General features: G+C 47.2%; 2 protein-coding genes across 3 annotated transcripts in view; one reads left to right on the forward strand and one right to left on the reverse strand.

Moving 5' to 3' along the window:
- The window catches only part of DUSP8 (dual specificity phosphatase 8), a 93,807-nt gene extending 80,386 nt beyond the window's left edge, over nucleotides 1–13,421 (reverse strand). The window contains exon 1 of the mRNA XM_050953697.1: nucleotides 13,100–13,421. The gene's annotated coding sequence lies outside the window, so the exon portion shown is untranslated. The remainder of the gene's footprint in view (nucleotides 1–13,099) is intronic.
- The window catches only part of LSP1 (lymphocyte specific protein 1), a 512,003-nt gene that overhangs the window by 168,098 nt on the left and 319,134 nt on the right, over nucleotides 1–24,771 (forward strand). The gene's annotated exons all lie outside the window — the stretch shown is intronic.

A 24,771-nucleotide genomic window follows, 5' to 3' on the forward strand; every position in this document is an offset into this window, starting at 1 on the left:
GGTGACTCCAACCAGCCTCACAATCTGCTTGGGTCGGGGTCGGGGGGTTGAATTCACAGAGAGGACTACAGGCTGCTTCCACCCCCTTTGTCAGACATCTGTCTACAGTTTGTCTATCTGCAATTCCCCTTTTTGCTACTGAGGCTAAACACGTACAACCTAGGTTAAATGGCAGCTGTGGCTTCTGAGAACGACATCCAAACACCCAGCCAGCATGGGGCATGTTAGGACTATGGGGTGGTGAGGGGAGGAGGCAGCATCAAGTACCACTGCTAGGATGGCCCTTGGAGATTTGTCAGCAGACAACTTGGGATGCCCTTTAAAAAGGAGATTCAGCCTCACTTAAATGACTCTCCCCTTCTGAGGGGAGATTCCTTGTAGTTAACATATTCTGGGTGAGGATCCTCGTTAGCAGAACCTTGAAACACTGTCACCAAGATCTGTCAGCTCAGGCACAAAAATCGACTTAGCCTCTTCAAGGGAAAGGTGGGTAATGAAAACAAATGGCCATTAAAAACCCACAAATGATATTTTACTTTCCCAACAAGATAAAATGACTTGCCTCTAGGTTGCGTAAGGGATGGATCCCTCAAAAAAAGCCTGATGGCAGGAAATTGTCTTTCCACCTCAAGCGTTTGGATAACTACAACAGAGCAAATCCTCATACAGGGATAGGTAGGTACTACAGTAGGACCTAGAGAGCCCAGCCCCACTCAGGGCCTCATAGTGCTAAGCACTGTACAATATATATAGCAAGAGCTTACAATCAAAATAGATCAGATCAGACAAAGGGTGAGGGTAAGGCAACCTGCCCAAGGTCACACAGCAGATCAGAGAGAGATCTGAGAAAAGAAGCCATGTCTCACAGTCCAATGCCCTTTCTAACCTTGGACAGGATTCTCCCAGGAGAGACAGACAGACAGACGAGCAGAGGAACCAATACAGAAAAGAGAAACCACCACGCTATCTCTCACTTGAGACTATCTTTCACTTGGTCCTTTGTACTGCCTGACCTCCCTCACCTTAAGATCGTCACCAAGGCCAAGCACAAGTTGTAGTACTCTCACTGCAGCACACCATCTGTGCAAACAAATCTCACCTTAAGAAGTCTGGAAGGGGAGCTTCCATTTTTGGCCCAGCACGGCAGCTCAGTGGCAGTCGGCACAGCCCTTGAACATACACAGGCCCAGCTGCTTACTGGATCGCTTCCCCTCTCTCGTTTCCCCATGCTGCTGCATTTCTTCTTGCTTTATAGTTTAATTCCCACCCCCAAATCTTATAATGATTTCTTTCTGGTGTTTTAATACTGGCAGGGACGCATAGTGGGAAACAGAAGCCTCCTGGGTTTTAAATATGCCACTCTCTGCTGCAAATGGATCATGGTCCATCTAGATCTGTACTTCTAAGGTATGAATTGTGCACCAAGATACACACAACAGAATTCTTGGACGTTGGGTTTTCTGTAAGAGTCTCATTGAACCCTTAAGTCCAAAGGTACAAGGGTATTTCTGGTCATCGGATGTTACATGTGTACGCAGAGTCAGGATGAGCTCTACCCTGACATCTGGTGGTGAATTATGGGGAGTGTGGAAAGGAATTTTAGGTATTTGCATTGGCACACCCACCCCAACTAGCACAGCACATGGCAGCCTGGGATGGTTATTTTGACAGCTCTGGGATCCCCAAATTCTTTGCTTTTGGGGCAGGAGGAATAAAGTGTTGTCACCCTGATTACGTGAATGAGGAACTATGAGACTGCTTTATGACAGAGATGTCTCAACATCAATTAAGTAACACTTGCTAGACAAGGGACATGGGTGCCAAAACCCATTGAAATGAGAGAGGTTGGGGACTGGTGTGTGTATCTGATGGTATGGGCCCCTTTTGAGGGCTTGGAACACCAATTGCCCATCCTCCCTCTCCACTGTTGAAGAGCAGAGCTAATTTTGATTCCATTAGGAGTCTATCTAGAGGCTTCTGAGGTCAATTCATGTTGGGTCAATGGTGCACCAGCACCAGGGCTTCCCTACTACAAGCTGAAATAACTAAAAGAGCTAAGCTTACTGAGCTGAGATCACTGAGTACTGTGTTAACTAGTGGGGGAGCCTAAAAATCTTTTGCTAAGCAGCAGGCAGAGCGGAGCAGTTTGCAGCATGTTGGAGCAGCCCATGGAACAGTGAGTGGAGTGGAGCGGAGCAGTTTGTGGGGACAGCTGGAGCGGCTCACAAGTCAGCTGGTGGAGTGGATCTGGTCGTGGTGAAGGCTGCCGCAGAACTCCATGGTGCCCATGTAAGGTGCCCCCTAAAACCCTGTGTGCGCCCCCCCCCATTTTCACCCAGGCTGGGTGGGGGGGTAAAACTCTGCAGATAAACTTTTGAACACTGGGGTGGCACTGACCAGAGACTTTTGGTTTGTTGGACTTTGGGGTGATTGGACTTAAGACCCTAAGGGGGAAAGGACATTGCCAAACATACTTGGAGGTGGCTTTTTTTGCTTATGGTTTGTGTTATAATCCTGTTTGTGGTGTTTCTCCAATGTGATGCCGCACTGTTTCCCTCCTTTATTAAAAGGATTTTGCTACACTCAGACTCCATGCTTGCGAGAGGGGAAGTATTGCCTCCTAGAGGCGCCTGGGGGTGGGGGTGGTATGTAATTGTCCCAGGTCACTGGGTGGGGGCTCGAGCCGGTTTGGCATTGTGTTATTGAAACGGAACCCCTGGATACTGAACCCGGCCCTTGTTGCTGCCAGCTCAGAGGGGCAGAAGGGTTACACATGCACTAAGGAGTTCTAATCTGCTCAATGTGATAATAGTGCATCAAGCACCACAAAGAAGTGGCAGCACAGAGGCCTGTCAAAAACTCTGGCACATACTTGCATAGGTGCAGGCTTTCAGTCTGAGACAGGGGTTTTTATGGACTATCTCAGACTTGCCTCGAGCACCTCAAAAATCAGCTGAGCTGCACACTGTCAAAATCTTGAGATACCACTGAGCAGACAAGGAGAGCAATGAGAGGAGGAGGATGAGCCCTCTCCAGTTAGGCTATAAGAACATTTTCCCTGTGTGCCCCTTAGTGGCCAATGTGGAGTACACATTGAAATCAGAAGGGCATGGGATCAGGCGCTGTAGGGAGAACAGGGTGTTTAGTAGGGGCCTAGATAACATGCCCCTGCCACGTGTGGCCATAAAAGAAAGCAATGATCTTGCACTTCTGGAATGGGAAAAGGCCTTCGTGTGACCAGGACACTCATGTTTAAAACATGTGACAGCGGAGACCCTAGGGTTTGCCAGGACCATGTTTTAACCACAATTGTCCTTGCTCACACTCAGGGCAAAGCTTCCTAGAACACTGTGGCAGTTACGTTTTCTAACACAAGACTCTACCCACACTCAGAACAGTCAAGTCCCATGTCTCAGAACTGAAAGCACTTCCTACTCCAACCCACTAGCTACACACCTTAGCTGGGGCGAGGGAATGGGCTATACTGCAGTATTTGTCCTGTGCTTGTACATATCACTGTGAGGGACAAAGGTAATTCAGACTTACACCTGCTCACTTCTGCTATACTGGCTCCCCAATGCTTAATATTTAACAAGCCCCCTGCATCTCCTTTGGGTACCCACATGTTACCAGAGGTGGGGATATCAGGGTTCATCTTGGAGGGTTTCAGTGGCTTGATCATCATTTCACAATGGGAATGGTTTGATGTATTGTGGTGGGACTGGCCTATCTCCCTTTGTCGGGGGCCCTGAACACCCTAAATGTACACCGGATAAATGTTCAGCCTCCTGGGAAAAGAAGAGCACAATGTTCTGTTCATAGCTGTTCCTAAGAATATCCCCCACAAGGTTTATGTACGAGAGGTAATGATGCACAGGTCTGAGCTGCAGGAGTCTAAGATGGAACCTCTTCAGGGTTTGGTGATGCAGGTGAGTAAGTGCCTCAGCATTTCACCACTAAAGAACAATTACAGGTGAAATGAGTTTGTGGGTCTCAAGCAAATCCCAAATGTATGTTCTCCAAATTAGAGCTATTGAGAATGAGTGATGGTCACTGGTGAACCTGGGGACTGAAAAAACAGGGGAGTGCAGCAGGTTAAGGCTGAGGTGCAATGATACTTGTAGCCCATTTGCACTGTACAGCGGCATTAGTTCCTCACATTTATGAGGAAAAAGATAAAAAATTGAATCCATTGTTTAGCAGAAACAGTTTAACAACCTTGCTCCCTGAAAGGTCTTACACAGTTTCTAATGACACCCATTGCAAACCATGGTATATGAATGGACTCCAGCTTGGGTTCTGTGCTAGTGTAAGTCAGCACAGAAATCCAGGGAGTTTCACCATTTTATATTATCTGAGGATCTGGCCCTCCATTTCCAGGTATCCTAAAATCCAGAAATTAAACTAAACTCTAAAAAAGATGCTACAGTAATCTTCCAAGGGACTGCAGATCCACAAACCTAGTTACATGTAAGAAGTTTGGCTCTGTTTACATCCTGCCCAAATCCTTGTAGACCAAAAGAAAGTTTACTCCAATGCTGAGGAACAATCTAGTACTTGTCAGTTGACGCTCTGCCCTCCTGTCAGAGCCACAAAAGGAAGCCACCTCTCCTAGATTTTGAGTGGCTCACCTATATCTAGAAGAATACACCCGGTAGGACGAGGAACATCTGGTATGCAGCGATATCCCACTCTCACCTTTTTGCTTAGGGCTTGTGATTTATTACAGGGTGGTTTTGTTTGGTCACTCTGAAATCATGGAGGTCAAGCCAAGTGACTTCTCATCTCTTCCATCTCTCCGTCCATCCCAGACCAATTTATGGGCAGCGGCCACACAGAGTCAGGACTTGCTCTTGTCACGCTGGCTCTCTTTCCTGAATAAGCCCTGGTCGACACTGGGGTGGTGGTGAGGGATGTCGATCCAAGTTACGCAACTTCAGCTACTTGAGTAACATAGCTGAAGTCAACGTACTTAGACTGATGCTCCCCTATCGACTCCGCTTGCGCCTCTCGTGGCGCTGGAGTACAAGAGTCAACGGGAGAGCGCTCAGGGTCTATTTATCGTGTCTAGACTAGATGGGATAAGTCGATCCCTGCCGGACCGATCGCTGCCCGCCAATCGGGTGGATAGCGTAGACATACCCTAAGAAATCTCATTGTTTGCCCTTTTGAAAGGGGGCTGGATATTGCATATTTTCCAGCACACACCATCTCCTGAGAAGCCAGAAGTGGAATAGCTGGCAAAATGTGTTTCATTCATTAACCGGTTCACCTGCAAAAGAGGGAGGGGGCTACACACCTCTATTCTCCCCTCCCAATTCCAGGGGGTGTTTACTTTTCAAGGCACACATGATTTTGCCATATTGTTTCAGACAACATAGAGTGCAGCAATAGAAGAGTGACCTGATTCTACATCATGATCCGGCCACTTCCAACATCAGTGCTTCAGCGGGTGTAATGAAAAGTATTTACGAAGTTTTGTCCTTTAGGACCCATTGCTGCCTCCCCAATAAGATCAGTTCTCTCTCCTTCCCAATTCTCTACCAGAGTCCTTCCAGATTTAGCCATAGCTCAAGCCCACCTTTGTGTCAATTACTGCCTGGGAAAGGATTGCCCTGGCACCAGATACATGGAAATTGAGAAAGAAAAAAAAGGCAGCCAAAATAAAAAGATACGTATTGCAAAGAGACATGAAATTACAAGTGTCACCGTTTAGCGAGCGAACAGAATATGCACCACCATCCATATTTAGTGGTACAGCACAACTGCTTTGTGAGAATGTACATTCAGTGAGGTTCTGCAAAATCTGCAACCAGATGCAGCCATCTAAAATGGATGGATTAGTTTTGTGGGATATTCAGTGTAACTTAGGATTTGGTGGTTATTCTGCCCTTTTCTTGCCTTCCACCCAAAAATGTATAACAATTTGTGGGAGACTTTTTGGGCCTAAACAGGTCGACACCAGAGTCTCAAGCTCCTTTTGACCATTTGCCTGTGCTGCTGCATTCCACCAGGATCAGCACAGCATATACTGAACAGCAGGCAACAAGTAAATAAGAACTCAGTCCATTCTGGCAGTACTGAGAGATTGTGCTCGAGTTCTGGGTCTCAGCCAAGGTGGACTGGCAGAGCTGTGGGAAGCTACTGTACAGGACTCAGTGGTGGTCCCGCTGAAGTCAATGGAAACAAGACCAAGTCCACAGCACATGCCTGAACTTTGCTAGACATTAGCCAGGTTAGTGCAACCCTCTCCTCACAATCTGGGTGGGGAAAGTTGAATAAAGAAAAACTAGCGAAGTATTTTTGGTTTTCGTGTACATATAATTTTCATGCATTAATTTAGTGTTCTGAAGTCAGCAGTGCTGGCACCATCTCTGAACCATCTCTTGACCCAACAGCTTGAGTGTTCAGCATGCGGACAACTGTATTCCAAGGAGGGCTGCTGGCCAAGACAGATGACATTGGAATAAATACACACTCCAGCTACAACTCAATGAAAACAAGTCATATTAATGAGGAGTTCAGAAACAAGGGCTGCTCAAATCCAGTCCATCCACTGATGTTGCCTCCAGTGGTTATTTATTTATTAGACTGCTCTGGAGACTGATAGACCCTCTTCACTTCAGCTGTAAAGTGTCAGCGCTATCTAACAGGGTTTGGAAGTCAATGGGAATTGAGCAGCTTATGAAATCCCAGCCTTACATGCATTTTTGTTTCACTCGCCTTGACACAGGGGCCACAAATGCTTGGATAAGCAGATTGAAAGCTTGGTATAGTTTCACCCTATTTTCTGCCAGAGCCTCTGTAACCTCAATTGAAATATAATTTGCTATTTTTTGCAGCAATATTCCTCAAAGAATTAGTTTTTTTAAGATTTATTATAGACAGTGTATGTAGGCATGCCACAACCCTACTAGCCAGATGACTCACACTGCTAGCCAGAGGCTAACAGGAAAGATGTGGTAAGGTCACCAGCAAGGCTCAGGGGCAAGTGCTGGGAAGGAGGGCGGATGTCAAGAGTTACAGTAGGGCACTCTTATTGGATCAGACCGGTGGTTTATCTAATCCAGTACTCTATCACTGGCTCTGGTCAAGACCAGATGCTTCTAGGGAGGGCAGAAGAAATGCTGCAGCAGGCAATTGTGGAATAATCTGTTCCTACAGTAAAGCTGCCTTCAAACCTCCAGCTGGAGATTGGCTTATGCCCTAATATGAGAGTTTATAGTCTTCCCACAACTTCCTTTTTACTTTTAGAACTCAGGATGTAAATTCCTTGAGCTCATTACATGGAAATGGAGAGAATTCCTCCTGCCAATTACTGTTACAGGATCCCAAAGCGTTCTACAGGCGTTCCAAAAGAACAAAAGGTCTCAGCCCCAAGGAATGGATAGGTTTATATCAGATGAGACAATGAGTGAAGACACACACACACACACACACACACAGAGGTGAGAAAAGATGAGTTACAATCAGAGCCCAGCACCCTTAGGTTAGGCATGTGCACATGTTAATCACCATGCAAGTATGGGCTGGGTATGACTCAAACTTCTCCTGGTAGGTAACCTGGAGGAAGCGAATACATAGCAAGGATGTGAGTGAGGAGAGGGCGGTGACTTGGCGAACAGGAACCATCCGGGCATTTTGTACCTAGGGAGCACTTGATAGAAGACATGCAATGGGAGTGGGAACAGGAAATAAAGAGGGTGTCAAGGAAATGCTTCCAGCACCAGCCCAGTGACTAATACACTACAGCTACACTATGGACTGTACAGTGGCACAGCTGTACTGTTGCTGCTGCACCGTTGTAAGGTCTCCTGTGTAGCAGCTCTGCGCCAGCGGGAGACACTCTCCCGCTGACATAGCACTATCCACACCAGCGCTTTTGTTGGTGTAACTTATGTCGGTCGGGGGAGTGTTTTTTTCCCCACACTCCTGACAGACAGAAGTGCCAGGGTAGATAAAGCCTATGTTACTTATTTCAAACCCAATGCCATACAACCCTAGTATTAATCCGAACACCATCTCTTGCTGTTTATTTTTGTAAGACTGTCGACATAATGGGGCACGATTTTCAAAAGTGACTAGAGCTTCTGCACCCCCTGTCCCAACTGGGGGTACCTTCATAGGACCCGAGTTTGAAAGGATGGGTACTCACACTTTCTGAAATATCAGACCCCTTCAAGGCATCTCAAGTTGGGCACCCAAACCCTCTGGCCACTTTTGACAATTGTGACTCACAAATGCAAAATGTTGAAAGCGAGGCTGTAGAAAACTTCACATGTGGTAAAGAAGGGAGCCCCATATTAGTTCAGACTTCTCCTCCTCTTAGGGTTTGTCTGGGCAGGAAAGTTGTTCCTATTCTGCTACAGCCATGCTGATCAATTTCTCCAGGTAGACAAGTCCTTATGTTTGGTTTACGTTCCTCTCATCCACACGGGGCTTCGAGGTTTGAAAGCCTGAGAACCCTCACTGGCAACACTTTCCACAAGAGGTGAACTCCTATATGCAGCTCCTGGAGCAGAAAGGGATAAGCTGTTGGCCCTTGTAAAAATTGTATGTTAAATAAAAGAATTGGTGGCAAAACTGTGTGCTTCAGCCATGGCTCAATAATGCCACACACCCCACCCCTCCGCTCTATAATGGCTTTGCCAGCCAGGTTTAAACAAAAAAGCCAATGTTTCAATATAGGTTCATTGCACTCCAGCCAAACTAGTTTCTAATGTGGTTCGAGCATGTGGACAGGCCAAAGCCATGTTAGAAGAGCACTCAGAAAAGCATTCTAGTTTCCGTGACCATTAGTATGTTAATATTTACTATGCTGGAGTGCTCTGTTATGGTACAATTGTGCCTGAGCATCTGGTCTCGCCTGCATGCATGGAACTGCACCATATTACAACTATGTTACGCAACCTAACCGCAACTCTAGCTCTCTTCACCCATGGAGGAACAAGCTGTGTTAGGACAGAGTCATGATGTTATCATATTATCACACAGTTCCTTGGTGCAATGTCTTTTGCAAAGTAGATGCTCTGTAAGCCTGTGGTTTTAAACCATTTCTCATTTGCGGCCCCCTAAAAAACTGCAAATGGAGGGACCCCTTTGGAAATCTTAGACATAGCCTGTGGACCCCGAGGGGTCTGTGATCTACAGATTGAAAACCACTGTTCTGAGACAAGTTACTACCACCTAAATACATGGAACATCCCAGGCTTCTTATCAAATGAATTATCTTGGCCTGTTCACCTCCCATCCCCACCCCCCCTTGATTAGGGCAGGCATCTCTTCCCACTTTGCATCAGGCGTGACAGGTGCATTTTAGAAGAAATTCCGAGCTTGAAAAACAAGTTTTAAAACCCAGCAGCCATTAGGATGCAAAAAGCATTTTCAAGCAATGCACACTCTTCCCTGCCAGGACCCCAATATTAAAGGCAATCACTACAAAGGTTTTGCACTCAGCAGTTTCAAAGCCATTACTACACCTGGGCATTTCGCGTGCAGCATTTTGCTAAACAGAAAGGAAGTGATAGCAGGAATCAACAGCAATGAGAAGTTCTATCGCCTTTCACAGTTGCCATTGAACCCACAGCTCAGGATAAAAGATCTATGAAGGCTTCAGACTATTTTTTATCCACCACCGCCTCATCCCTCATGAGCGTAACCCATTATCTACTAGCTCTCTTCCTCAATCACCTCCTCCTTCTCAATAGGTTCAGTTTCCAATAGCTGTTCAAATACAATAGTGATAGGTGCCCTAGGAGTGGATGTCATCAATCAAAGGCGTCGAGAGCCAGAACACAACTGCCTTTTTCCAAGTTTCATTCAGGATCTTTAGTTCATTACACATCTGCTACTTTAATCACACGCACCTTAGCACAGCCCACTCACCACTTTTGGAGCCAGACTTCAGTGGTGCTACCCAGCTCTACAGTAGCTGAGGATCTGACTCAAACAGCCTTCTAAAAAACCCAGCGGGTGCCCCCAATAACCATTCCATATGTGTATATTAGTCTATTGATGGAGGTGGGAGGGAAAATGAGGTGGAACATCGCTCCTTCCCACTCATACCAAGAGAAGCTTCTTCAGTTTGCGAGGAGGAATATGTTCAGTCTCCCGGGGTGAGTTGGTTTGTTTTTTTAAATCTAGGACTCTCCAACTTACCCAGAGGTAGTCTGGCAATAAGGGAGATGGATGACTAAGAAGTCTCACCCTAACACCTATTGTATTTTATCATCAGTAACTGTGTAGGGTGTCCAAAGGTAGATTATAAACTCTTTAAAGGCAGGTGCCAAGTATTATTTGCCTGCAGGGTACCTAGCACCCTTTGTTGGGTGCTATGTAAATAAGCACTAAGGGCCATATTTTCTAGTGTGCTCAATACCTAGCGGCTCCCTTTGCTGAGTGCTTTTGAAAAATCTGACTACTTATGTACATATCTATGGCTTTGCGTAGGCTAGGATTTAAAGGCATACTGTTAGAGGAGATGACTAGAGTTAGTTAGCAGGCTAGCAAAAACAAAGCAATCTAAGGGCACATCTTCAATAGCTACATTAGTGGCTTGTGTAGTTGCAGCATAGCAAAAAACCCACCTCTACAAGGGGCGTAGCTCCCAGCGCTAGTGCACTGTCTACACTGGCACTTTACAGCACTGAAACTTGTGGAGGGTGTTTTTCCACCAGCACCACCCAGAGGATTCAGGGGGCCTGGGGCAAAGCAATTTCGGGGGCCCTTTCCATTAAAAAAAGTTGCAATACTATAGAATACTATATTTTCGTGGGGGGCCCTATGGGGCCCAGGGCAAATTGCCACACTTGCGCGCCCCCCCGGGCAGCCCTGTTTTTCACACCCGAGTGAGAAAGTTGCAGCACTGTAAAGTGTCAGCGTAGACAAGCCGGTCAGAAGTGATAAGTGCAGCAAGTTAAAGCCTACCAGCGTTCAGTGTTGGCGTCTTAGAATAAACGCCTGGTGAAGTGTCCAGCCTACACTTCACAAACATTAGCCACCTTGAGTTAATTCCAGGTCAAAATTCAAGTGTCGACTGAAGCCAGGTGTAAACTAGACAGTTTTACCAACACAGATTACATCTGCAGGGGTGTGAAAAAATAATCACACCCCCAACCAGCATAACCACACCAGCAAAATCCCTAGTGTACATGCAGTTACATTGGCAAAAAAAAATATCCTATCCATTACTTGTATTGATATAGTGCCTGTACTAACACAGCACAAAAAGAAGACAGTCCCTGCTCCGAAGGGCTTTCAGTCTAAGTTTGCCAGTACAGTTTATTTTATTCAGGGTTACTGGTATAACCCATACCAGCAAAAGAACTCCTGTGCTGGTATAAGCTGCGTCTGCACTAGGAGGGCTACAGCTGTAACAGAAAACCCTTTCTGGTGTTGAAAAGGCCAAGCTTTTAAGTGGGAGCTACTGGGTACTGAGTTCATGGGCTGGGTTTGTTTTAATATGTAGACAGCCATGCCTCCAAGGCTTCTGCTTTATATTAAAATAAGTACTGCTAAAATAAGTCAATTGACACAAACTCATTGCAGCAGTGACTTCACCTGTTATTCAGCTGCAAAAGTGTATCAGATGGTCAATCAAAATCTTTAGCCTTCTGAACTCAGACCTCACTGGTTTTATATGCTTAACAAAGCCTCATTCAGTCATCATTGCAGCTACATGCCCGAAACCTCTTCGCTGGTGACAACTCTGCAGCGTGTTTCTGATTGTAAGCTCTTTAGGACAGGGAACACCTTATTTTTGTCCTGTACGTTCACGCCTCCTAGGACAATGGGGCCAAGATCCCACTCACTGCAATACGAATACCATGCATCATTATCTGCACCCAGCAGATCCAAACGTCCTTAAACAGAAAACAGGGCTGCAGCACCTCCTTCGTTACAACAAAACCCACAGATTACAGCCCTGCATCTCCCCTAATGCAGGCTGAAGCACTGACGTCAGCTTTTAAGTATTGACAAAGCATTCATTTTTTAAAAGGGATTTATTAACCAAGAAGCCAAAAAACAAAAAAAACCACACAACCCAAGAATCTTTCATCTAAACTCTTTGGAACATCAGCTCTCCGTGCTGAATCACTGCACAAACACCACTATGGTTGCAGGCTGATGCTCCATCCGTGCTCATGCGGGGGAATCGTTATAAGTGGCAAGCTTAACTCCTTGCTCGCTAGCAGCTCCCTTTGAGCGATGGCAGGGAAGCACCGCGAAACCCCCCCTGCTGCGCACACGCCCGTTTTCTTGGGTTCCTTGAAATGCCAAGGACATAAGGCGATACCCCATTGGGAAACCACAGGGCTGTTAACACCAGCAGCCTCCCAAACGCTGAGCCCGAGCCCGAGCCGGAGAATACTGGTAAGACACTGCCTGCAAAGCCCAGCCACACTGGAGCCCGGTTATTTCCCAGATCTTCTGTAAAACCCCACGGCATTAGAATAGCAAACCGCAAACATATGTTCCCCTACTCTGCAGCCGCCCCCGCCCCCCGTACACACACACACGCTTTTAGTTCACGCGGGAGGATCGTATCATTTTAGTTGCACCCAGCATGATCAGGATTTTGTTTAAACTTCTATCTAAATAAGCATGCAGGTTCCCTGTCAGCAGCTCCCTGCATGATATCACCCAGCACGGGATTTGGTTTTTATGTTTTTGTGTACGTGCGCAAGGTGAGTTTCCAGTCCGTTTTGCAAAATAACAAATGTTTTTTAAAACGTCTGTCAGCTCCGGGTAATAACACAACACACTCACAATTACATCTCCCCAACCATTCCCTCCAACGCATGCCTTGTAATCACCAATTCATGCACCACTTACTGCATCTTCCTGATCCTACCCCCGCATGTGAATACAAACGCACAGCATATCTGCGTGTGTGTTGCATTATATATAATTGGTGTCAGGATCAGGAAGATGCAGTACGCATCTATATAAAAAAAATACACCTCTACATGAGAATTTTCTCCCCAGCTCCAGCCCTTAGGATCTATTGCAGAAATCTGCAGGGTCATTCAAATACAAAGAATGATTAGAAACCCTAGGCCACCCCTTCTTCTTCCCTTACAACAATATAAACACTTACCCTCCCGTGTTTCCTCTGCAGCCGGGGAAATCAGAGCTCCTGAGGTTCTCCAGCTGATTGCAAATTTCTGCACATTCGTCAGGATAATTAAACGCAATTACAGGATGATCAAATGAGAAGCCCTGCAAGGCTGGTGCCAGTGTTGATGATGCAAGTTCTAGCCCCTTGCAAACACATACAGGCACCTACACTGAAATGTAGTCATAATACTAGCCCAGTAAGTGAGGGGCAGGCATGTCCCTGCTCAAAGGGGGTGGTGGGGGTGGATGGCACAGATAAGCATTAACAGGGCCGAAGGGATCCAGGAAGACAGAAGGTTGCACTTTAGAACTAAAAATGAACTGAGGATGAGGTCATGCCTTGAAAAAAAAGCACCTGACGTCACCCCCAGCCAATCAGAGAGGGAGGCTCAGGGGCAGGGTGACGTCAGCCTCTGATCCTGGAGCTTTGGGTGCAGATTAAAGGGAGACAGGCAGGCATAGCTGCAGTTTAAAAGGGGTAATAGTCTAGTTCCCCCCTTTTACTTATTCCCTCCCAGGCTGTAAGCTCTTAAAAGGGAAATGTACTGTCTTACCAGCTACTGAAGGAGATAGGAGAGTGGTGCAGGGAGTTCTGAGCAGTGGTGTAAAGCAAGCCACTCATGCTAAATCAAGTTAGCATTTATTGTTACAAGGGAAGTGTGTGCGGGCTTGTGTCATCAGCACCTAGATATACCCTGCTGTTCACAAAGAGGAACTGGGAAACATTTTCCAATGCCAAAGGGAGGGAAGAATATTATTGACTAAACCTTCCATGCAGCAGCCTTATGTTTTCAAATCAGATTTCATTTTGGAACGATGCACCTAGTGTCCTATAGGATTTTACCCTAAAAAAAAAAAAAAATCCCACCACCCTCAGAGCCTTTGTTTTTGCATGCAGGGAGTGACCCAAAGCTGCCTGCTCAGTTTATGGTGCTCTGGGAGGAAAGAAAAAATACAGCTAAATGATAAGCCCTTAAAATGGCAAAGGAAAGGGGAGCAAGGAGCCCTCCAAGTCCCTGCTTTGTGGGTGGAATGTAATCTAGAATTTGAGATTATCCATCTCTTTCTGTACAGGAATTCCAGGCTTCTGCCTCCTGGAGTTCCCCTGAAACAAAGGCCTGATCATTTGGGTTTTTTTTTTTTAAGTTTCCCTTACAATCGTCTTTATTTCCTGTAGGGCAGGGTTGTTTTTCTCCTTGACATTTATTTTTATTGCCCACTAAACAGATCAGCCACATGCAGGAGGGAGCTATAAGGTTTCATTCTTTCAGTGGTGCTGCTATAAAACTAGCGTGGCTGGTGGAGCACTCACTATGGGATGGGTACTCCCCTCAGCTCAAGTACGCTGCTCTCTGACCTGCCATGGTTCAGCCTTGGGAACACTGGGCAGTGTTAAAAAGACAAGAGGACAATTTGGTGTTTGCTTCCGCAACTCCCCTTCTTTACAGCACTTCTGTCCCCCATGCCTCACAGGCTTTCCCCCACATCAAGCAGCATGCTGGCCGAGCAGAGGGTTCTATTTCCATCTCACCCTAAACACAGGATCGTAAGGTAATCGGGACTGTCCCTATAAAATCGGGACATCTGGTCAGGTCACCTTACAAATAGCTCTGATCACTCCCCCATCTGCAGCTGTGGAAAATTTCCAGTAAGCACCTTCACCTTCCTCCCATGCTGCTCCAAATGCATAGGAGAGACTCTCTGCAAAGCCACTAGGTTGCCTGCTTTCAATCTCTCCTGTACTGCATGCCTAAAACACACACTGCAGTGGCTGGGCAGCTGAGGTGCTGTGACCACATTATGGTTGGTATAATGAACAAACTGTCTCATCTACCTTCTACTTCCCCATTTATTGGATCCACTTGCTTTCTCTCATCATGTACTTTGATTTAAAGTTATTTGGGGCAGGGACTGTTGTTTCCTTTTGTGTGCACAATAATGCCTAGACAATGAGGCTTTGTTCCCTAATTGGGACCCCTAGGTACTATCATATAGAATGAAAATTCATCAGAGAGATGGGTCCAAGCTGCAAAGTTTGGGTTTGGATCTGAACAACCCCCAAATCTGAAGATATGCCCAAACAAACCTCTAATTACAAGCACTGAAGACTGTAGACCAACTTCCCAGGCCTGGCCAAGTTGTGCTTGTTGTAGGAATTAGTGTTGAGAAGGGAAGGTGGCTCTCAATTACAGCTATTTGAGAATTTTCCAACAGAACAGTCTCTCCAAAAAGACCAATTTGATAAAATTGAAACATTTTGTTTCAACTTGATTGCTTTGACTTTTCCATTTTGTAACATAAGAAGAGTTAAATAAATAAAGTTGAAGGAAATGTTTTGATAAGGTTGACATGTTTTGCGGTGTTTTGTTTTGTAAATATTTCTGAGATTGACAAATTTGAGATAAAACCAAAATTCAAAGTCTCAGATTTTCCCACAGGACAGAAATTCAATTTTTTGATCAATTCTATTCTTGTTATCTTTCTGCTTTGCTGATCTTGGATCTGAACCACCACCTAGATTAATTTAGAGCAGCCCCCTGGCTGCTCTAAATTATATCTCTTAGAAAAAGTCCTATATGAATTACTAAAGTGCAGCATGTGCTGTCCATGACCCCTGGCACCATCAGCCATGCTTCTGATCAGCTCAGGAATGATTTCTACTCCTGGGCAGGAGGGGTGCAGGGGCAGAGATACAATCTCCAGCTGCCTTGTCTGTGTGAATAAGAGGGAGCTCAGGGCAGGATATGACCCTATGACCCAAATTCCGCCTTCAGTTACAATGGTGCAACTTCCATGGAAGTCCATCAGCACCAACCCCATTCAAGCGAAGGCAGAATTGGGCTTTGTGTGATTCAGGGACAAGTTACTATTTTTATGCCATGACATACTTTCTGTATGTAAATAGTGAACACACCACACAGGAACCATGGAACCAGCTGAGGGGAACAGACCATGGAACCAGCGTCTGAGGGGAACAGACCCTGGGGCCTGCCTGTTGTCATTTGACTGCATCGATTTAGAAGGGAGAGGGAAAGAGAAAATGAAGGCAAGGCTGGGAGAGAGATGAGATTCAAGATATCCATTCCCAAGGCCCTCTGTGAGGGCCCACCAAACCCAAAAGCCAGCCCTCGGAGTCAGCACACATTTGGGCCCCTTGGAGAACTAACATCATCATGTGATGTTGCAGAGGGGGTGTCATGCTGTGATGGAAGGCCCCACCCCCATGCCACCCTAGTGGGCATGAACTACCCGCCAGCCAAGAGATCTCCAAAAATAGCAGTCATTTCCTTTGTGCCATTGGATATAGCCTGACAGCCTCCAGCTTAAAAAGGGATTACATTTTAAAAGCTGAGGTTTTGCTAATACTTATGAAATCAAGGACAGACTCGCTCCCCTTCCCTGCCTCCTTACGATGACAGAGAAGGATTTTTTTTGTTTTTATTTTTTTAACTTTTTCCTCTCCAAAGACGTACAGATCAGCTGGCCAAATCAGGATTTCAAGCTATTACAGTTACTTAGATTGTAGGGGATCGGCCCTTTGTTTATACATTTGTACAGCACCTAGCAGGCCTGGCCTTCAGGTGCTTCCATGATGCAAACCACCACTATCAGCAACTGGGAAGGATTGAGGTCCCCCTAAGTTCTCCTTTACAGCCACATGAAATTGATCCTGGGAGATACATCCAGGGCACTTGGGCAGAGAAACCATCACTGGGAGTAGCAGGGGCAAAGTTTTTGAGGAAAGTTCATTTTATAGGCACCTAAGATGCATAACTGTGCTAGTTACAGCTTTGGTTACACCAGGGATTGGCCTGGATTACAACCATCGCAGGCCAGATCATTGTAGTCACACTTCTGGTATGGACCCCTAGCACCAATAGGCAGAGCTGCCATGGAGGTGCAAATCATAGCTTACAACAGACCTGACTGTCTGCACTAGAGGTTTGTGCTGGCGTAGTTATACTGGTAGCTAGAATCCCCAATATAGCCAACGCCCTCATTTCAAACGGAATTTGTATATATTCTCTCCCCCCTTTGGCCTAGTCTCAGTCTCATAGCACATTCCAGCAGCAAAGTGATGGAGTTTAATTCTGTACTGCCTTGCGATTGTGAAGGCAGCGCTTTATACCTGGTCAAAGTGCACGCAGCACACTGCAGATTGAACGTTTCAAACCAACAATGGCTTTCTCTCATCAATGAAAATTCATGAAGCTTTTTTAGGTTGTTCTCAGAAAATTTAAACCAAATGAGTTTGTCATAAAATGGTTCCGGTTTCATCTCCCTTTCCCGCCCCTAAATCTTTTTTCCTTTTTCCACACCTTTTTCCAGTGGTAAATTTAAAAAAAAAAAAAAAGGCGGGGAGGGTAAGGAGGGACAGAGGAAGGAAGAACGATCTGAAAATGTTTGAAATCAAAGATTTAAGATTTAAAAAGTGTGAAAAATTCAAATAGATTAAAAGTCATTGACTTTTGAAATCGGATGAAGATGATTTAAAAAATGTTATAGAAAAAAATTAAACATGATTTCCAATTAGTTCTAGCAAGATGCTATCCAGCTCAGAATTCTCCATACAGGTGGCTGAGATGAGGACATCATGGCAGGCACTGTGTTCTGAACCAGAGTTGCGTGAGCTGGGGATGAGGACGCTGAGCATCCTATTTGCAGTGGTAGGTGACTTCTGGTCAGAAAACAAGGAATAGGGAGATAGTAATAAAAGTCCAACGGGGCAAGAGGTCCTAGGGGATTGTGGGTAGGCATTGCATGCCTAGTGGCCCTCTGTTGTGGTAATGACTTGCTGCATCTGCACTGGACATAGTGAGAGGAAGTAACTCATTGTCTTCTCTCTGCCTCCAGATGTGTAAGCTCACTCAGGTGATGCCACTCCTGCACATAAATGACTGGTGGGCATGTCTGGAGGGGGGTCAGAGTAACAGAAACAATCATGCTTCAGCTCATGCTACATCACTAGAGAGGACAAACCCTTGGGAGATGAGATATGCCTAGTGCTAGCACTCAGTTGGTGCTAGCAGGGGGTGGAATAGAATAGACCAGTCACAGGTACTTTTACCAAATCTTCATGCCAATGCTCTGCACTAGCATGCCTGGCCACTGCTCTGCCAGTGCCAGAGCAATGGTGGGGAAGCTCGTTAGTGGCAATACAACTGTCACACAAGGCAGTGGAGAATGAGGTTCATGATCCCATCCACTTCACTGCAGTGAAAATAAATAAATTAAAAAAAAAAAACCCACCCTCGGGAGAGTCTCATACAAACGATTAACAGACGTTAACCTATACGCAGGACATCTGAGGTAACAGACAGATGGTGACATGGGCTTGCGAAACCTGGTCAATCAAGCTGAGGCTTTGACAGCCTAGAGCTGAACCTCTCGTGTTCAGGAGATTCAGACCCATGCAGGGAAAATAGCGTCCTGAGCGAACTTGTATTTTGGTGCTTCTGGCCCCTGTGGGTATGGCATCCTCCCATTTCCCCAGCCCCCCGTGGGCTCCTCAGTTGGCATTGCTGCTTGCTCCCAACCTCCAACACTGCTCCTCCGCATCCCCCTAGGTGGTCGTGAGGGAGGGGAGCGAGGAGCACTGTCAGGGCTCCCTGCATCCAGATGACTTTTCCTAACTGGGATTAGGGATGTCAACCCTCCCAGTTTTGCCGGGAGTTTCCTGGAATCGGGCTCAATATCCTGGAGGCTACTGAAGCCAAGCTGCAGCAGGGCTAAGGCAGGCTCGCTGCCTGACCTGGCCCTACGCCCCTCCCAGAAGTGGCCAGCATGGCCCTGCGGCCCCCGGGGGGAGGAGGGGAAAGGGCCTGGGAACTCCACGTGCTGCCCCCACCCCCAGCACCAACTCCACAGCTCCCACTGGCTGGGAACTGTGACCAATGGGAGCTGTGGGAACAGTGCCTGCAGGCAGGGGAAGCACATGGAGTCACACGCCCCTTCCCCAGGAGCCGCAGGAACATGACAGCTGCTTCCGGAAGCGGCGCAAGGCCAGGGCAGGCAGGGAGCCTGCCTTAGCCCTGCTGCACCGCCAACCGGGAGCCGCCTGAGGTAAGTGCCTCCTAGCCAAAGTCCTCACCCCCTCCCACACCCCAACCCCCTGCCTCAGCCCTGAGCCCCCTCCTGCACCCAAACTCCCTCCCACAGCTTGCACCCTGCAGCCACTCCTGCACCCCAACCCCCTGCCCAGGATCAACCCAGAGCCCTCACCCCCTCCTGCACCTCGACTCCCCTGCCCCAGCCCGGTAAAAGTGACTAAGGATAGGGGAAAGTGAGTGATGGAGGGAGGGGGCAGGGCCTTGGAGAAGGGGTGGGGCCAGGGTGTTTGGGTTTGTGTGATTAGACAGTTGGCAACCCTACCTGGGCTGTATAAGGGGAGGACAGGAGAGAAGCAGCTCATGTGGGGGAAATTACTTGGAAGCTCGGAGCCCTTGTTGTTGATCCTTGCTTCCCCCCCGCCCCTTACAGCTCCTAAGGGGGCACAGAGGAACATTGAGAGGGTAAGCAGTATCTGCGTATCACCGCTTGCCCCTCCCCTGGCGTGTTCCTCCTCTGGGAGGAAGCAGAGAGAAATCTGGGTGCATAGGCACCAACTTTCCCCAGCACCTCTCCTCCCCCCTCCCTCCCAGCTGCACAAAACAGCTGTTTTGCAGCACAAGCGCTGGGAGCTAGGGGGAAAAAGGGAGCACGCGGCACACTCAGGGAAGGAGGTGGAGGTGAGCTGGGTAGGGAGCTGCCAGTGGGTGCAGAGCACCCACCAATTTTACCCCATGGGTGCTCCAGGGCTGGAGCACCCACAGAGTCGGCACCTATGTCTGGGTGCCTCTCTACGCAGCACTACCACCTGGGAGCAGTTTTTGAGTCTACACCAGCAGCGCCCACCTCTGCACTGCCGCACGGTGCCCACTTGACCATGGCACCCTGGGAAGTCATTCAGGTGACTCTGCAATAGTTACTATTTGTATTACATTAGTACCTAAGGTCCTAACTGCAGGAGGACCCTGTTGCACTCAGCTCCGCATACATACTTTAGACCCCTTTTGCCTCTTGCTATCTAAATAGACAAGTTTTAATATGGGGAATGGAAGCAGAGAGAGAATAAGTGACATTGCCAAGGTCCCACAAGAATGAGGGAGTAGTGTCATGAGCTGATCCCAGAACTCTCAATTCCTTGTCTATCTTAATCACAATGCCAACCTCATTCCATTTCCCCCAACATACTCATATGGAGATTGTTCAAAACAGCTTACTAGCTGGATTGTTTGAGAGCAGAGGCAGGGTTTTGTTTCAGACAGACCCAAACACACAACCCCCCCCCTAAAAAACAAACAGCACCTCACCTTACTTTTCCATTTTTTCCCCCATTTTTCCTCTTGCCCAAATTTCAGGCATGTCTGAACTGTGTGTCTGGACTACAGGTTACGCACTTATATGTGTGATCCTTTTCTTCCAATGATTCCATACATTTTATCAACTTAATCTCAGTTCAAATGTACAATTTGAAATCTGGGTCACCTATTATCTGTACATTTAATAAAAACGTCAGCCTGATCATTTGGAAAGCTAGGGAGAGAAAGCTGGTTTGCCAGGAATTCCTCATCCATTTTAAGGAATTACTTCTCAGCCTGAACCGTGGTTCCCCTGAACTATGGAGGAGTGGCCCCAGTTGCAGCCAGCAGTGTAGCTGCATCAGTACAAGGGTTTAGAATTGCCAGGCAGAGCTGTTATCTACATCAGCTTGAAACCAGCACTATTTGGGGCTTATTGCACTGTACTTTAGCTACACTAGTTTGTGCCACTGCAGCTATACCAGGGTAAACCTTGAGTAAACAAAGTTAAAGAAAGTTCCATCGGTTCCCCTAAAGTTGTTCTTTAGTCTTCACTGTGCTCTGAAGTCTCCAGCCTTGCACCGTTTCAGTCAATAGGGAGTGTTGCCATTGATTTGAATGGATGTAATGTAGAGTCCTAGAAGAGCAGGCCAGTCCAGCATGGGGAGGTTCAGAGTAAGGAGTGCTCTGGGTTCCCTATTATTGTAGCTCAGTGAATGCTAGCTCACATGGCAGATCAGCCAGGAATGGCCCCACTGGGGTGCAGTTCCTTTTAGGGCCAGGGCCAGCGCTTCCATTGGGCGACCACAAGTGGTTGCCTAGGGCACCAGGATTCAGGGGGGGCAGCATTTTGTGCACTCCCCACGGGGCACAAGGGAGCTTCCGGTTCCGCTCCCATTGCGCCACCAAAGAAAGGACCTTCTGCCGACGTGCCGCAGAAAACAATGGCAGGCAACTGAGCAGCTCAATGACTGCTGCTGTCGCCTGAGGCTTTTCGGCAGAGGGTCCTTCTTCGGCGGCGCAATGGGAGTGGAACCGGAAGCTCCCGCGCACCCATGAGGAGCGCACAAAATGCCACCCCCCGAATTCTGCCTAGGGCCCCAGAAATTCTGGCGCCACTCCTGTTTAGGGCTGGCTGGCAACCTTTAAGGGCCCACATCAAAACTCACTGAAGTCAGAGGAAAGACCTTCCTTGACTACAATGGACTTTGACTCAGGCCGTAGAAGAGCCAACTCTCCCAGTTAACTGACCCCCTGTTTACCTGGAGGTTTTCAGTGTACTTCAGTCTACAGATACATGGGGCTACCTCTTTTCCAGCTTAGCAGCAGGCCTTGGAATGGTATCACAAGTCTACATAAGAGCTTCACAGAATGTGCCACACAGCTGATCTGCAGAATGCCGGTCCAAAACCTTTGTATTCAACACAGGGGCACCACTCTACCCCAATGGCAGTAATTAGCTTGCTAGAGTGTCCATGCTAGCATCATCTTTCAAGGGTACCTAGCCCTAGCTTAAGGGCTAGTTGTCATTTTGGTAGCTTTGCCTGAGAAAGTTGGGGATCAGAGGAGTGATTTGTTTCCCCTGTAAATAAAGGCCACCTGAGAACATTCTGACCTGTTAAATAAGTCGTGGGAAGGGGAAGAGACCTGAAACCTTAGGATCCCCATGCCCAAGTCATAATATAGGATTCTCCCTGCTCACTGTTGCAGAGCAAAGCAAATCCTTCCTCCTTTCACTCACCAGGGTCTCTGCCCATGTACAAGTTGGGGGTGAGGAAGCTTCTCTCTCACCCCCTGCCCCAAAAAACAATCAGTTTAATCATATGCATATCTGAGAATGACTTTAAAACTCCCCGTCCATTTGCACCCCTGGGTGAACCTCAGTAGCCCAGGTTTGTCATTTTCAATGCTGAAAGCACCTGCTGCCCTGAGAGCCTATTCTGTCTCTGCTCTGCATTCTCCAAGACAGCCACAGAAATGCAGCAAGGTGCCTTGGTCCTCAGCACATACTGATGGATTTGCAAAACGCCACTAAAATGGATATGGAATCTCACCCCACATTGCCCAGGCATAGGCAGAAGCAGTTTCTGCCAATACTTTTATTGTTGCTGGCTGCAGTGCTTGCACTGATTTCCCATTATTAATTTTACAGTCACACTGAAAGACCCCAACTAAGATAAGGGCCCAGTGCTAGGAGTTGTACAGACCTCTAAATAAAGAGCCCCTGCGCCAGAAAACCTACAGTCTCATCTGACAAGACAAAGTGGGAGAGGAGAAACTGAGGTGAAATGACTTACCCAAGGTCACACAGCAGGTCAGTGGCAGAGCCAGGAAGAGACTCCAGGGCTCCTGTATCCCAGGCTCCAGCCCTGCCTATTTAACCACATGGCCTCTAAGTGCTGCTGCCTAAGGGTCTCTCAGAACATCCTTCACTGAGCAATAGCGGAGCTGAGGAATGTTGTGTTTTAGTGAGAGGCAGTACGGTTACAATGCAGGGAGACAGTTGTGTTGTTTATTTACGGCTCAGAAAACAGGAATTAGATGCACAAGTTATGTTACTATGACAGGCCAGCCTCAACTTGTGCAGAGTTCAGGACGTTGAGAGTTAAGTCTGCTGCTGCCCCTCTCTTGACTCACCAAGCTTTGCCCTGGCACTACAGCACACATGCCACCTCTGACCAGCTCCAGGGTAGGCACTGCCCTTCCCCCTATGGGACCTAGATGAGACAGGCAGATGGGCCAGATTCACAGACTGTGTCAATTGACTCCATCTACACTCAACCACTTTATATTAGCTGAGAGAATTTGGCCCAGGGTCTGGAGCTGGCTTGACAGCATATGCAGCAACAGTGGCATCATCAAGCACTGAGCATTTGAGGGAGGAGGAAGGCAGAGAGCCAGCAGGAAAATGGCCAAGCCAAGTATTGCATAACAGCGGTATGTGTATTTGTGCACATGCCTGACATATCTGTGCTCTAGTTGGCCTGGGAGACTGCAGTCTCCCCCTGCCCAGGCATCAAAGGGGTTAATCTGTAATTCCACACACTGCCCTAGTGGGTGCATGACAACATCAATACGTACATGTATGTGTTCAGTACAAACATGCAAAGTCAGTGTCTTTGGAAGGGGCTGCAGTAGTCACATATTAGCCAACTCCTGGATGTTTGCACAACAGGAGAACCGCCCCATTCCAGTAGCTGCCAGTTACACAAGCCTTTCACTCAGCCAACAAGCTTTCCCTGTTCTCTGGATCAGGGCATGTGTTTTCCCTGCACACTGAGGGTGCCGGAACAAGAGGAGGAATCACATGTGAACAGCACAAGGGGGTGTGGGCTCCTCAGAGTAATGTAAACAATGATGCAACGGATGTTAAATGCTGGAGGCTGGGGCTATACTCTGAGTCTGTGCCAGGTGAGCAAAAATCAATGTCATGTTCTTCCCTGAGCTCCTCAAGACTGATGGCCTTTCAAGGTATGCACAGAGCAGGTTCTGTTCCTCGTGTGCACATTGAACAGGCTGAGGGGGCCCTCTGTCTGTCTGACAGAGAACAACTGTCTGGTTGGTGTGTTTCCACCTGTGACAAGCCCAACTGAAGTACTAACCTCATCCTCCCTGCAAGACAGTCTCTGCAGAGAAACGCGCAGGTCATTCTGTGGCACCATACAGCCAGTGAGAGTGGGGTAGGCCCGCACAGGAACTCACTGGAAATCAACTGACAGTAGAAAACACTCCACTGAAAACAGGAACAGAACATCATTTGTAACTGGTGGAACTGGCCAAAGTTTCTCAGCCAAAGTGCCTCAAAGGTGCCTCTGCTTGCTCCCCCTTCCAGGTAATTTCAAAAAAATGTGTATAAAAAAAAACCAAAAGCCTTTCAAAGGTTTGAAATTCCAGGTCTCTCCCTATTATCTGTGCCACTAAATGCAATAGAGGCCATGTCTTCACTGCCAAACAAGGCAAGTTTTTCCAGAGAGATCACTACCTTGAGTCAGCTCTTACCTTGATGCAGGTAGTTGAGATAAACCCTAGGTGGAGGGAGCCTACTGTTGACTTTGACTAGCTACATCAAGATAAGAACTACCTGTGTCTTGTCTCCTCTAGGATTTTACAGCAAGATAGATAACTTGCGTTATCTATCTTGTTGTAGAACATACACTTTTTTTTCCGCAGTGAAGGCATAGCCAGAGTGAGCTTGTCTTCACTAGGAAAAAAAAGTATGTTTAACTCCTACCAAATCCTACCAAAGACAAGGCGAAAATTCTGTAGCTCTCACAAGAGTTAGCAGGTTAAGATAAACTAAAAACGCTTTGTT

Source organism: Gopherus flavomarginatus, chromosome 5, assembly GCF_025201925.1.
Source record: "Gopherus flavomarginatus isolate rGopFla2 chromosome 5, rGopFla2.mat.asm, whole genome shotgun sequence".
NCBI lineage: Eukaryota > Metazoa > Chordata > Testudines > Testudinidae > Gopherus > Gopherus flavomarginatus.